The 14,462-nt window shown below is 40.8% G+C and overlaps 1 pseudogene; it reads right to left on the bottom strand.

The window, feature by feature from the left end:
* Positions 1-13,402: 13,402 nt before the first annotated feature.
* Ssu72-ps2 (Ssu72 RNA polymerase II CTD phosphatase, pseudogene 2) lies at positions 13,403-13,988 on the bottom strand (annotated as a pseudogene).
* Positions 13,989-14,462: the final 474 nt, after the last annotated feature.

Here is a 14,462-nt window from a genome sequence, read left to right as displayed (position 1 = left end):
TTCAAACAACAATAATGAGAGCAAAGAAAAAACAATAATTGGAGATTAGCATAATTTGGCTGAATTTTCTTGGGACTAGAATAATGTTTAGAAACGTTTCTTTTTTCCTTTCTTTGATTTCCCCCTTTTCCTTTTCTATCTACACCTCCATTCCATAGGAGGTGCTCATGAGTGCCTTATTTTTGCCAGGTCCCATTTCCTTGTTGATGGCTACAAAAAGTTTAAAACAGATGAAAATTCCTACGTTCATGTGGTTTTACATGCTTAAATACACGTGATTAAAATCTTGTATCAGAAGGCACAGCTTATTCAAAAATCATGATTCCAACACATTTCCTTTATTCATATAATTTTCATAAGGAAACTCCACAAAATATTATGGACATTAATTATTATACAATCCTCAAAACATATTAAAGCTAGTATTTCTATGGCCAGTTTTAAAATGGAAATGTGTTTCTAGCTGTCTTTGATTTCAGCACAAAAAAACAGCAATTACATATTAATTTTTTTTTAAAGTCTGGAGAACAATTTCAGAACTCAATGTGCCAGACATAAGTGTTGAGGGGTTTGTGGGTGGGCAAGAATAATGATAAGCCAGATGAACATTGTTCAAACAAGCCTTAGGTAGTTATTTATTAGTAGGAACAGAACCTTATAGCATGAATTAGCAGGGAAGTCAGCTGTACTGAGGTGAGCACAATAGTCAAGGATTGTACATGTTCAAGTGGTTGTAGATCTTGCAAGGTATCTTTCTCCCAAAGTTCAGATACCATTACTTGAAAAGATACCTTTGCGGGGCTTTTTCTTTCATAGAAATGCCAGCATGGGTGGTTCTATTCTAGACATTTTTAAAGTGAATGTATGTAGTCACTCAGATTCTAAGGGGTAAGCTAGGTAAAGGGATAAGGCCCAGATCATAAGACAGGGACACACTCAGTCTGATAGCAAGCTGAGGAGCATCACATCAGGGTAAAGTAGGATTCACTGTCAAAAAAGGGGTGAGAACAGTTGGCAAAAGATGCATGTAGGTGATGCAGTAGAAATCATTTCCCCTAATGAACTTAGTTTTAGAACTAGTTGGTCAGAGAGCTGGCAGTTGAGATTGACTTAGGTAAGAGTTTTCTCCTCTGCTCATTTGTGTTATCCCTTCATTAATCACTACTCCCTTCCCTCTCTGTCTCTGGTTCTCTTACTGGTGAAGATGGAGAAAGCAAAATGAACTTAGGTAAAGCATCTACCACTGGTAGTGGGCTATTCGTCTTTGACTTCACCTTGTCATGTAGGGAAATGGAGCTCCAGGAAAATGTTTGATAAACAGACACCCTCTCTCTATGAAAGAAACAGCAACAAAAAGAGACTTCAGAGGGATCCTGAAATCTATTCTTAACCTCTTTTGCAAGACACTTTGCTTGGGCTGAGAAAATAAGCAGCATCTGTTTTGAGCTGGTACTCATATGCATTAGATTTGGTGGAAGAAGTGGCCATGTGGAAAAGGGTGAGTAGATTAACTAAACAGGTTTTCCATTAAGCTTTCTGAATTGTTTCTTCAGTGCTATGGAAAATCAATGGCTTGTTGGACTTGGACAAATTGTTCAAGGCCATGGCATGACTGATGGTGATCTTTTAAAAATAAATCATTTGCCCCTGATTAAAATTCATCTTAGGTTTATACATTATAGGAGACTTAGGATACAGCATCAGGTCCCTGCTATTTTTAAAAATAAAATGTTTTTCTTTTTGTACACCAACAGAGGGATGCATGGATTTGTTTTATCAGGCCTCTGGCTGTAAAGACTATCTTGGTACAAGACTTTGTCAATTTCACACAACTAGACACAGAGCAATGATAGAGTTAGAGTGCCTCTAGCATTCTTTCCCTACCTGGTTTCATTGTTTGTATCCTTACCTACCCTCACAATTCCCTCATATACATTGACTCTTGGACACCCAAAGCCTGCTAATATATTTATTCATCTTTCTATTCTTACAGCTGCTGCTAGGCCCTTACATGAATGCTGTAATATACTGTAATTGCCATAAGCCTTTTCTCAGAAAATCCCACTATGTGCTTAGTGCATGTCAGACATTAGGTGAATCAAACATATCACATACATTATCTTCAATACAACCCTGTGTCTGGGCTTGCTGTTTCCTTTTGATAGGAAGATCTCAAGAAATTCTCTTCACCCCTAATAAAGAGGATGCTAACACACACACACACACACACACACACACACACACACACACACACACACACACACACGACACCACACACACGGTTTAGCTTGGTTAGCTAACCATTTTATTGTGGTCATTCAAAGAGAAGCCTGGATGACTAAAGGTAGTGAAAGCACCAGGATTTCTGGTCCTCACACACAGAAACCCTTACAGACAGATACAACATCGAGAATCTTTAACTCTATATACAGAACAAATTGCAAATTCATCTGGAATAACAAAAAACCCAGGATAGCTAAAACTATCCTCAACAATAAGAAGACCTCCTGGCGAATCACTATCCCTGAACTCAAGCAGTATTGCAGAGCAATAGTGATAAAAACTGTATGATATTGGTACAGAGACAGACAGATAGACGAGTGGAATAGAATTGAAGACCCAGAAATGAACCCACACACCTATGGTCACTTGATTTTTGACAAAGGAGCCAAAACCATCCAATGGAAAAAAGATAGCATTTTCAGCAAATGGTGCTGGTTCAACTGGAGGTCAACATGTAGAAGAATGCAGATCAATCAATGCTTATCACCCTGTACAAAGCTTAAGTGCAAGTGGATCAAGGACCTCCACATCAAACCAGATACACTCAAACTGATAGAAGAAAAACTAGGGCAGCCCCTCTTCAAGATGATTGACTGATGATGATGATGATGATGATGATGATGATGATGATGATGATGATGATGTTCTTCTTCTTCTTGTTGTTGTTGTTGATGATGATGATGATGAGTATGATGTCCAACCAGAGGAAATGACTCTACCAAAATATTCAGTTTATAGGTGAGAAGAAAACTGCTCTAAGGGTCAGAACTAGTTGATGGGGAATCAGTTTACCTGATTCTATAATTTTTTTTAGTTCATCTCTCACATTGACTGCAGAGTTACCTTTGTAAATCACATTTAGTATTTTTTAAATTCACTCCCTTTATCATAACTTTGTACATATATGTGTATATAAGAACTGTATATATTATATCAGCCTTTAACTTCATATACCTATTTATATACACATATTATATGAATCTTTCATATAATATGTACACATATGAACCTTTTATATATATGCATGTGTTCATTATGACGAATATATATGCACATTGTAAGGGCTACAAGACAACCTCAATTGTCATTCCTTAGGTCCTATTCATCTCATTTGTTGAGACAGGGTCCCTCACTAATATGGAACTTACCAACTAGAGTAGGTTAGCTATCCAGCAATACCAAGAAACCCACCTGTCTTCATCTCCCCAGCACTGAGAATTTAAGCACACACCCATATGCAGCTTCTCTCTCTCTCTCTCTCTCTCTCTCTCTCTCTCTCTCTCTCTCTCTCTCTCTCTCCTTCCTTTCATCTATTTATGTTTTTTTTTGAGATGGTGTTTCTCTGTGTAGCCCTGACTGTTCTGGAATTCACCATGTAGACCAGGCTGGATTCAAGTGCACAGAGATCCACCTGTCTCTGCCTCTCAAGTGCTGGAATTAAAGGTTTGAGTCACTCTGCCTGACTTCTTTTCTTTTAAAAATGCGAGATTGAACTTAGATTCTTATGTCTACAAGGCAAGCACTTAATCGACATGTGTGTGCATGTGTAACCAAGTAACATGTTTCCCTATCGCATTTTCATATATATTTCCGGTTGAATAATCACCCCTGTCTTAGTTTGGGTTTTATTGTTGTGAAGGGAAATGAGGCCAAAGCAAATCTTATGAAAGAAAACATTTAATTGAAGCTGGTTTACACTTTCAGAGATTTAGTCCATTATCATCATGGTGGGAAGTAGTATGCAGGCAGACATGGTGCTGGAGAAGGAGTTGAGAGTTCTACATCTTGACCCAAAGGAACAGAAAGAGACTGTATATCACACTGGGTATAGCTTGAGCATAGGAGACCTCAAAGCCTGCCTCCTCAGTGACATACTTCCTCCAACAAGCTCACATCTATGGCAACAAGGCCACACCTCATAATAGTAGTCCTTCCTATGAGCCAAGCACTCAAAAGCTTGAGTATATAGGGGCTATACCTATTCAAAGTACCACACAACTACTCCTCCCCTCATTTCACTGCTCTTCCTGCCCATGTTGTAGGATTCCATTCCAAACTGTTGGCTTTCATATTGTGTTTGACTATACTTTCCACTCTTACCCTTAAAGTCTCCTTTAATCAATTTCATGGGTCCTTTTCTAACTGTCTAGCCTCATCAGCAAGACCACATAAATATTTTTAGTTAACAATTAGAAATTAGAACTTATGCACATTCAAGAACCTTCAATCATCTACTATAGTACTATACCTTTAAACTGAAACACTGTACAATCAATTGCTCTAACCTGTAGCCCATAGGCTTCATGTGTTCCAGGATAACTATGAACATAGCTTAACACATTTCTAGATGAAATCATGAATCAAATCATGAATCAAATCATGAATGAAATCAGAATGTCAAAACCTTAAACCCCTTGGACCATATAGTTGGGATTTCCTAACTTCACTTGGTTTTAGTTTCTTACTTCATCTCATTTTTGTGTATGTCTCAACCTGCAATATTTTCCTTCTGGTTCCTACACCCTACCCTTTACCCCCTAACTACACCTCTACTCTCTCAGCTCCTCCTGTTTGAGATTGTTACCTTCCTGTTGTGAGAAATTGCTGAGCTAATTACATTTATAAGATAGACCTATTCTGGCTAGTGGCTTGAAAGGTTTCAGTTGTATTCCTGTTTAGAGGTCTATGGCGAAGTTTCACAGTAGAGAGGACATGATGGACTAAAACATCCAGAAAGCAAAAGTAAGAGGTCATCTTGAATCTCAATATCCCCTTCAAGGCTACACCCATGACCATCTGAACTCCTTACACTCTAAGTAAGAAGTTTACTTCCTAAAGATTCACAGCCTGCCAATAATGCCAAAGGCTAATGACTAAGTCATTTGGGGGGGGGGCAGTCATTGAAGATCTAAACAGTAATAGTGATAAAGTAGCCTTCCCAAATTGGATTCTTGATTTCCTCCAGGTATCTGTACGATATATTTTGTTGATCCTAGTTTCTTCACACAAACAACCCCTCCACCCTTTTTGAGCTTCTGGGATTTCCGTGCTGACATTGGTTCCACCAATATTGTGACAAGACTTAGAGACAGTTCCTTGGAACCCTGAATCTAAATGAGTTTTCTAGATGAAACTCCCTTCTTCCTGAGGGTTCACAAAACTTAACAAAATGACTTCTTAAAACTCAACTTTGAAGTGTTGGAGAGAACCAGGGTTCAGTTCCCAGCACCCACATGGTTGATCATGACCATTCCCATTTCAAGTTCCAGGGGTTCCTATGCCCTTTGTTCTTCTGACCTCCATGGGCACTAGACATACAGGTGGTAAACATTCATATATGCAAATGAACATTCTTATATACAAAATAAAAATAAATTTAAAATAGTAAATCTATAACAAAAGCAATAAACTTTCAGAGCTGGCAGAAGGGGTCACCAAGTCTGATAACCTGAGTTTGATTCCCATAACTAAATCCCACAAATTGCCCTCTGACCTCCTCCTACACTTGTCCCCAACACTAAATAAACAAATGTAATAAAAAATTTAGGGGGAGAGAGACCTCACCGCCTGGTCAGGTGGGCACTCCTGAGGCCTCAGAGTGGAGGAGACCACTAACACTGCCCACCCCTGCCCACATCCCTGGCCCAAGAGGAAACTGTATAAGGCCTCTGGGTTCCCGTAGGGGAGGGCCCAGGAGCGGCAGGACCCCTGCGCCTGAGACACCGCCGGAACCTGAAGGAAACAGACCAGATAAACAGTTCTCTGCACCCAAATCCCGTGGGAGGGAGAGCTAAACCTACAGAGAGGCAGACACGCCTGTGAACCAGAAGAGACTGCACTCTGCGCACATCCAGACGCCAGAGGAAAACACCAAACGCCATCTGGAACCCTGGTGCACGGAGGCTCCCGGAAAGAGTGGCGCAGATCTTCGCGGTTGCTGCCACCGCGGAGAGGACTTAGGCAGTACCCCACGAGCACACTTGAGCCTCGGAACCTCAGGTAGGACCAACTTTTCCCCTGCAAGAAACCTGCCTGGTGAACTCAGGACACACAGAGGCAAAATTCCTCTAGGACCGGGCACTTCCTGTGTTTACCGGAAGTCCCACACCCGCGGATCCCGGCCCCCAGAAGCTCTCTGCCCCCAAACCCCGAGGGAGAGAGACCTCACTGCCTGGTCAGGTGGGCACTCCTGAGGCTACAGAGTGGAGGAGACCACCAACACTGCCCATCCCTGCCCATATCCCTGGCCCAAGAGGAAACTGTATAAGGCCTCTGGGTTCCCGTAGGGGAGGGCCCAGGAGTGGCAGGACCCCTGCTCCTGAGACACCGCCGGAACCTGAAGGAAACAGACCGGATAAACAGTTCTCTGCACCCAAATCCCGTGGGAGGGAGAGCTAAACCTACAGAGAGGCAGACACACCTGGGAAACCAGAAGAGACTGCACTCTGCGCACATCCAGACGCCAGAGGAAAACACCAAATGCCATCTGGAACCCTGGTGCACGGAGGCTCCCGGAAAGAGCGGCGCAGATCTTCTCAGTTGCTGCCGCCACGGAGAGGACTTAGGCAGTACCCCACGAGCATACTTGAGCCTCGGAACCTCAGGTAGGACCAACTTTTCCCCTGCAAGTGACCTGCCTGGTGAACTCAAGACATAGGCCCACAGGAACAGCTGAAGACCTGTAGATAGGAAAAACTACACGCCCGAAAGCAGAACACTCTGTCCCCATAACTGGCTGAAAGAAAAAAGGAAAACAGGTCTACAGCACTCCTGACACACAGGCTTATAGGACAGTCTAGCCACTGTCAGAAATAGCAGAACAAAGTAACACTAGAGATAATCTGATGGCGAGAGGCAAGCGCAGGAACCCAAGCAACAGAAACCAAGACTACATGGCATCATTGGAGCCCAATTCTCCCACCAAAATAAACATGGAATATCCAAACACACCAGAAAAGCAAGATCTAGTTTCAAAATCATATTTGATCATGATGCTGGAGGACTTCAAGAAAGACGTGAAGAACTCCCTTAGAGAACAAGTAGAAGCCTACAGAGAAGATTCACAAAAATGCCTGAAAGAATTCCAGGAAAACATAAATAAACAAGTAGAAACCCATAGAGAGGAGACACAAAAATCCCTGAAAGAATTCCAGGAAACACAATCAAACAGTTGAAGGAATTAAAAATGGAAATAGAAGCAATCAAGAAAGAACACATGGAAACAACCCTGGATATAGAAAATCAAAAGAAGACACAAGGAGCTGTAGATAGAATCTTCACCAACAGAATACAAGAGATAGAAGAGAGAATATCGGGAGCCGAAGATTCCCTAGAAATCATTGAATCAACTGTCAAAAATAATGTAAAGCAGAAAAAGCTACTGGTCCAAAACACACAGGAAATCCAGGACTCAATGAGAAGATCAAACCTAAGGATAATAGGTATAGAAGAGAGTGAAGACTCCCAGCTCAAAGGACCAGTAAATATCTTCAACAAAATCATAGAAGAAAACTTCCTAACCTAAAAAAAGAGATACCCATAGGCATACAAGAAGCCTACAGAACTCCAAATAGATTGGACCAGAAAAGAAACACCTCCTGTCACATAATAGTCAAAACCCCAAACACACAAAATAAAGAAAGAATATTAAAAGCAATAAGGGAAAAAGGTCAAGTAACATATAAAGGCAGACCTATCAGAATCACACCAGACTTTTCGCCAGAAACTATGAAGGCCAGAAGATCCTGGACAGATGTCAAACAGACCCTAAGAGAACACAAGTGCCAGCCCAGGTTACTGTATCTTGCAAAACTCTCAATTAACATAGATGGAGAAATCAAGATATTCCAGGACAAAACCAAATTTACACAATATCTTTCTACAAATCCAGCACTACAAAGGATAATAAAGGAAAAGCCCAACATAAGGAGGCAAGCTATACCCTAGAAGAAGCAAGAAACTAATCATCTTGGCAACAAAACAAACAGAAGAAAAGCACACAAACATAACCTCATATCCAAATATGAATATAAGAGGAACCAATAATCACTATTCCTTAATATCTCTCAACACCAATGGCCTCACCTCCCCAATAAAAAGACATAGATTAACAAACTGGATACTCAACGAGGACCCTGCCTTCTGCTGCCTACAGGAAACACACCTCAGAGACAAAGACAGACACTACCTCAGAGTGAAAGGCTGGAAAACAACTTTCCAAGCAAATGGTCAGAAGAAGCAAGCTGGAGTAGCCATTTTAATATCAAATAAAATCAATTTTCAATTAAAAGTCATCAAAAAAGATAAGGAAGGACACTTCATATTCATCAAAGGAAAAATCCACCAAGATGAACTCTGAATCCTAAATATCTATGCACCTACATACGTAAAAGAAACCTTACTAAAGCTCAAAACACACATTGCACCTCACACAATAATAGTGGGAGATTTCAACTCCTCACTCTCATCAATGGACAGATCATGGAAACAGAAATTAAACAGAGACGTAGACAGACTAAGAGTAGTCATGAGCCAAATGGACTTAACAGATATTTATAGAACATTCTATCCTAAAGCAAAAGGATATACCTTCTTCTCAGCTCCTCAGGGTACTTTCTCCAAAATTGACTATATAGTTGGTCAAAAAACGGGCCTGAACAGGTACAGAAAGATAGAAATAATCCCATGCGTGCTATAAGACCACCACAGCCTAAAACTGGTCTTCAATAACAATAAGGGAAGAATGCCCACATATACGTGGAAATTGAACAATTCTCTACTCAATGATAACCTAGTCAAGGAAGAAATAAAGAAAGAAATTAAAAACTTTTTAGAATTTAATGAAAATGAAGGTACAACATACCCAAATTTTGGGACACAATGAAAGCTGTGCTAAGAGGAAAACTCATAGCGCTGTGTGCCTGCAGAAAGAAACAGGAAAGAGCATATGTCAGCAGCTTGACAGCACACCTAAAAGCTCTAGAACAAAAAGAAGCAAATACACCCAGTAGGAGTAGAAGGCAGGAAATAATCAAACTCAGAGCTGAAATCAACCAAGTAGAAACAAAAAGGACTATACAAAGAATCAACAGAACCAAAAGTTGGTTCTTTGAGAAAATCAACAAGATAGATAAACCCTTAGCCAGACTAACGTGAGGACCCAGAGAGTGTGTCCAAATTAACAAAATCAGAAATGAAAAGGGGACATAACTACATATTCAGAGGAAATTAAAAAAATCATCAGATCTTACTATAAAAGCCTATATTCAACAAAACTTAAAAATCTACAGGAAATGGACAATTTCCTAGACAAATATCAGGTACCGAAGTTAAATCAGGAACAGATAAACCAGTTAAACAACCCCATAACTCCTAAGGAAATAGAAGCAGTCATTAAAGGTCTCCCAACCAAAAAGAGCCCAGGTCCAGATGGGTTTAGTGCAGAATTCTATCAAACCTTCACAGAAGACCTCACACCAATATTATCCAAACTATTCCACAAAATTGAAACGGATGGATCACTCCCGAATTCCTTCTATGAAGCCACAATTACTCTTATACCTAAACCACACAAAGACCCAACAAAGAAAGAGAACTTCAGACCAATTTCCCTTATGAATATCGACGCAAAAAAACTCAATAAAGTTCTGGCAAACCGAATCCAAGAGCACATCAAAACAATCATCCACCATGATCAAGTAGGCTTCATCCCAGGCATGCAGGGATGGTTTAATATACGGAAAACCATCAATGTGATCCATTACATAAACAAACTGACAGAACAAAACCACATGATCATTTCATTAGATGCTGAGAAAGCATTTGACAAAATTCAACACCCCTTCATGATAAAAGTCCTGGAAAGAATTGGAATTCAAGGCCCATACCTAAACATAGTAAAAGCCATATACAGCAAACCAGTTGCTAACATTAAACAAAATGGAGAGAAACTTGAAGCAATCCCACTAAAATCAGGGACTAGACAAGGCTGCCCACTCTCTCCCTACTTATTCAATATAGTTCTTGAAGTTCTAGCCAGAGCAATCAGACAACAAAAGGAGGTCAATGGGATACAGTTCGGAAAAGAAGAAGTCAAAACATCACTATTTGCAGATGATATGATAGTTTATTTAAGTGATCCCAAAAGTTCCACCAGAGAACTACTAAAGCTGATAAACAACTTCAGCAAAGTGGCTGGGTATAAAATTAACTCAAATAAATCAGTTGCCTTCCTCTATACAAAAGAGAAACAAGCCGAGAAAGAAATTAGGGAAACGACGCCCTTCATAATAGACCCAAATAATATAAAGTACCTCGGTGTGACTTTAACCAAGCAAGTAAAAGATCTGTACAATAAGAACTTCAAGACACTGAAGAAAGAAATTGAAGAAGACCTCAGAAGATGAAGGATCTCCCATGCTCATGGATTGGCAGGATTAATATAGTAAAAAGGGCCATTTTAGGGGTTGGGGATTTAGCTCAGTGGTAGAGCGCTTGCCTAGGAAGCGCAAGGCCCTGGGTTCGATCCCCAGCTCCGAAAAAAAAAAAAAGTACCAAAAAAAAAATGGCCATTTTACCAAAAGCGATCTACAGATTCAATGCAATCCCCATCAAAATACCAATCCAATTCGTCAAAGAGTTAGACAGAACAATTTGCAAATTCATCTGGAATAACAAAAAACCCAGGATAGCTAAAACTATCCTCAACAATAAAAGGAATTTAGGGGGAATCACTATCCCTGAACTCAAGCAGTATTACAGAGCAATAGTGATAAAAACTGCATGGTATTGGTACAGAGACAGACAGATAGACCAATGGAATAGAATTGAAGACCCAGAAATGAACCCACACACCTATGGTCACTTGATTTTTGACAAAGGAGCCAAAACCATCCAATGGAAAAAAGATAGCATTTTCAGCAAATGGTGCTGGTTCAACTGGAGGTCAACACGTAGAAGAATGCAGATTGATCCATGCTTGTCACCCTGTACAAAGCTTAAGTCCAAGTGGATCAAGGACCTCCACATCAAACCTGATACAGTCAAACTAATAGAAGAAAAACTAGGGAAGCATCCGGAACACATGGGCACTGGAAAAAATTTCCTGAACAAAACACCAATGGCTTATGCTCTAAGATCAAGAATCGACAAATGGGATCTCATAAAACTGCAAAGCTTCTGTAAGGCAAAGGACACTGTTATTAGGACAAATCGGCAACCAACAGATTGGGAAAAGATCTTTACCAATCCTGCAACAGATAGAGGCCTTATATCCAAAATATACAAAGAACTCAAGAAGTTAGATCGCAGGGAGACAAATAACCCTATTAAAAAATGGGGTTCAGAGCTAAACAAAGAATTCACAGCTGAGGAATGCCGAATGCCTGAGAAACACCTAAAGAAATGTTCAACATCTTCAGTCATAAGGGAAATGCAAATCAAAACAACCCTGAGATTTTACCTCACACCAGTGAGAATGGCTAAGATCAAAAACTCAGGTGACAGCAGATGCTGGCGAGGATTCGGAGAAAGAGGAACACTCCTCCATTGTTGGTAGGATTGCAGACTGGTACAACCATTCTGGAAATCAGACTGGAGGTTCCTCAGAAAATTGGACATTGAACTGCCTGAGGATCCAGCTATACCTCTCTTGGGCATATACCCAAAAGATGCCCCAACATATAAAAAAGACACGTGCTCCACTATGTTCATCGCAGCCTTATTTATAATAGCCAGAAGCTGGAAAGAACCCAGATGCCCTTCAACAGAGGAATGGATACAGAAAATGTGGTACATCTACACAATGGAATATTACTCAGCTATCAAAAACAACGGCTTTATGAAATTCGTAGGCAAATGGTTGGAACTGGAAAATATCATCCTGAGTGAGCTAACCCAATCACAGAAAGACATACATGGTATGCACTCATTGATAAGTGGCTATTAGCCCAAATGCTTGAATTACCCTAGATGCCTAGAACAAATGAAACTCAACACGGATGATCAAAATGTGAATGCTTCACTCCTTCTCTAAAAGGGGAACAAGAATACCCTTGGCAGGGAAGAGAGAGGCAAAGATTAAAACAGAGACTGAAGGAACTCCCATTCAGAGCCTGCCCTACATGTGGCCCATACATATACAGCCACCCAATTAGACAAGATGGATGAAGCAAAGAAGTGCAGACCGACAGGAGCCGGATGTAGATCGCTCCTGAGAGACACAGCCAGAATACAGCAAATACAGAGGCGAATGCCAGCAGCAAACCACTGAACTGAGAATAGGACCCCCGTTGAAGGAATCAGAGAAAGAACTGGAAGAGCTTGAAGGGGCTTGAGACCCCATATGTACAACAATGCCAAGCAACCAGAGGTTCCAGGGACTAAGCCACTACCTAAAGACTATACATGGACTGACCCTGGACTCTGACATCATAGGTAGCATTGAATATCCTAGTAAGAGCACCAGTGGAAGGGGAAGCCCTGGGTCCTGCTAAGACTGAACCCCCAGTGAACTAGACTGTTTGGAGAGTGCGGCAATGGGGGGAGGGTTGGGAGGGGAACACCCATAAGGAAGGGGAGGGGGGAGGGGGATGTTTGCCCGGAAACCAAAGAATTATTATTAAGTATTAAATAAATAAAAAAAAACTGAAAAAAATTTAGACAATTTTGGCAATTTATTAGATATTACATCCTTAAACATTGCTTCTATATTGTTTATTTTCTCCTTCTAAGGCTCAAATTAAACAGGCTTTGTTGTGGTTTGATGAGTAAGAATATGCATTTAAAAATCCCAAGTTTATTTTTCCCTCATGACATACAATCTGTTAATTGTTTAGATATTTGTACAATTCAGTCAGGGCAAAAGGGAATTATAAGTATAGCATAACATACACTGTTTGTAAATTACTAAAATATTTTTAAATATAGATACATTAAAATATCCACAACCTCAGTAAAAGACAGAAAAGCTATTGTTTTTGAACTTGGTAGTCATACAACTTAGTTCTTCAGCACAGTTTCCTTGGCCACACAACTATTCATGGATGCAGAAACAATGTCAGGAACCCGCACTAGTAAAGGACCATTTCAGGAAGCATCAGAGGGCAACCAGCATTCCTTCTCAGTGGAAACAGACAGTGTGCAAGAAGGTCTTGCCAGTTGTTACCTCGAACATGTGCAGCAGCTCTGAGATCTTGTCATCCATATCTTCAATATACTGGATACTAAAGCAGAGCTCACAGATGAGGAAAGACCCCAAGAGTGGCTTCTTTGTAGTTCTCAGTGATGTTCACCTTGATCACATGCACCAGCTGACACACCTCTAGTTCCTGGGCATTCAGGTATTCTACCACCTGGTTATAGACGTACGTATTACACGTGAAGATCACATTGAAGAGATATTTGCTGCTTTGGAACCGTTCAGGGCAAGACTTGATTCTCCAGTTTCTGTCCAGCATGTGCAAAATGCCCTTCTGTGTGTAGAAGGCTCTATCCTTCTTCAGCAGGTCACGGTATATTTTGTCATACGTGTTTTGGAATGCATAAACATTTGGCATATCAGGTTTTGGCCCAGGAAGCTTCACAAAGCTGCCTGTTCTGAAGGACTTCACGTTGAATCCTCATTTGCTCAGGATCCTGTGTGCCCCCATGCTCTGGTTCTGGTTGCTTGAGCATACCACAGCCACTTGGAGTGGATGAGATTGCATGGTAACAGCAGCACTCAGAGATGTTGTGAGCTGTAAAATGACCACGAAAATGATGCTTTAAAGTACCAGCTGAAATCACGCTGGCTCGCTGCCTGGATGGATGTTGCTTGTTGCCCTTACATGCGGTCAAAGGGTCAAGCCTCGGGGTGCTGACGCTAGAGACAGGGACTCCGTGGTTTCAGATGCTCAGAGGAGGGCTATCAGGCAGTGGATATGACTTCACTACCAACATTCCACAACAAATCAAAATGTTTCATAGTGTCCTATATAAACATGGGAAGAATAGCTTGTTCTGTCATTCTAGAATTCAAGAGAGTCCATGGTAATTGGTAGGCCAGCCAACAAGTGCACAGCAATAAACAATAAAAAGACTCTATCTCAAACAGGATGGAAGGTGACTTCCAAAACTTGAGGTTGTCTTCTGACCTACACACACATGTATTTACAGGTGAATTCATTGCCACACATAGACAC

Source organism: Rattus norvegicus, chromosome X, assembly GCF_021556685.1.
Source record: "Rattus norvegicus strain SHRSP/BbbUtx chromosome X, alternate assembly SHRSP_T2T, whole genome shotgun sequence".
NCBI classification, from domain to species: domain Eukaryota; kingdom Metazoa; phylum Chordata; class Mammalia; order Rodentia; family Muridae; genus Rattus; species Rattus norvegicus.
Note: the sequence above shows the minus strand (reverse complement) of the source record. Positions and strands in the feature narration are given on the sequence as shown.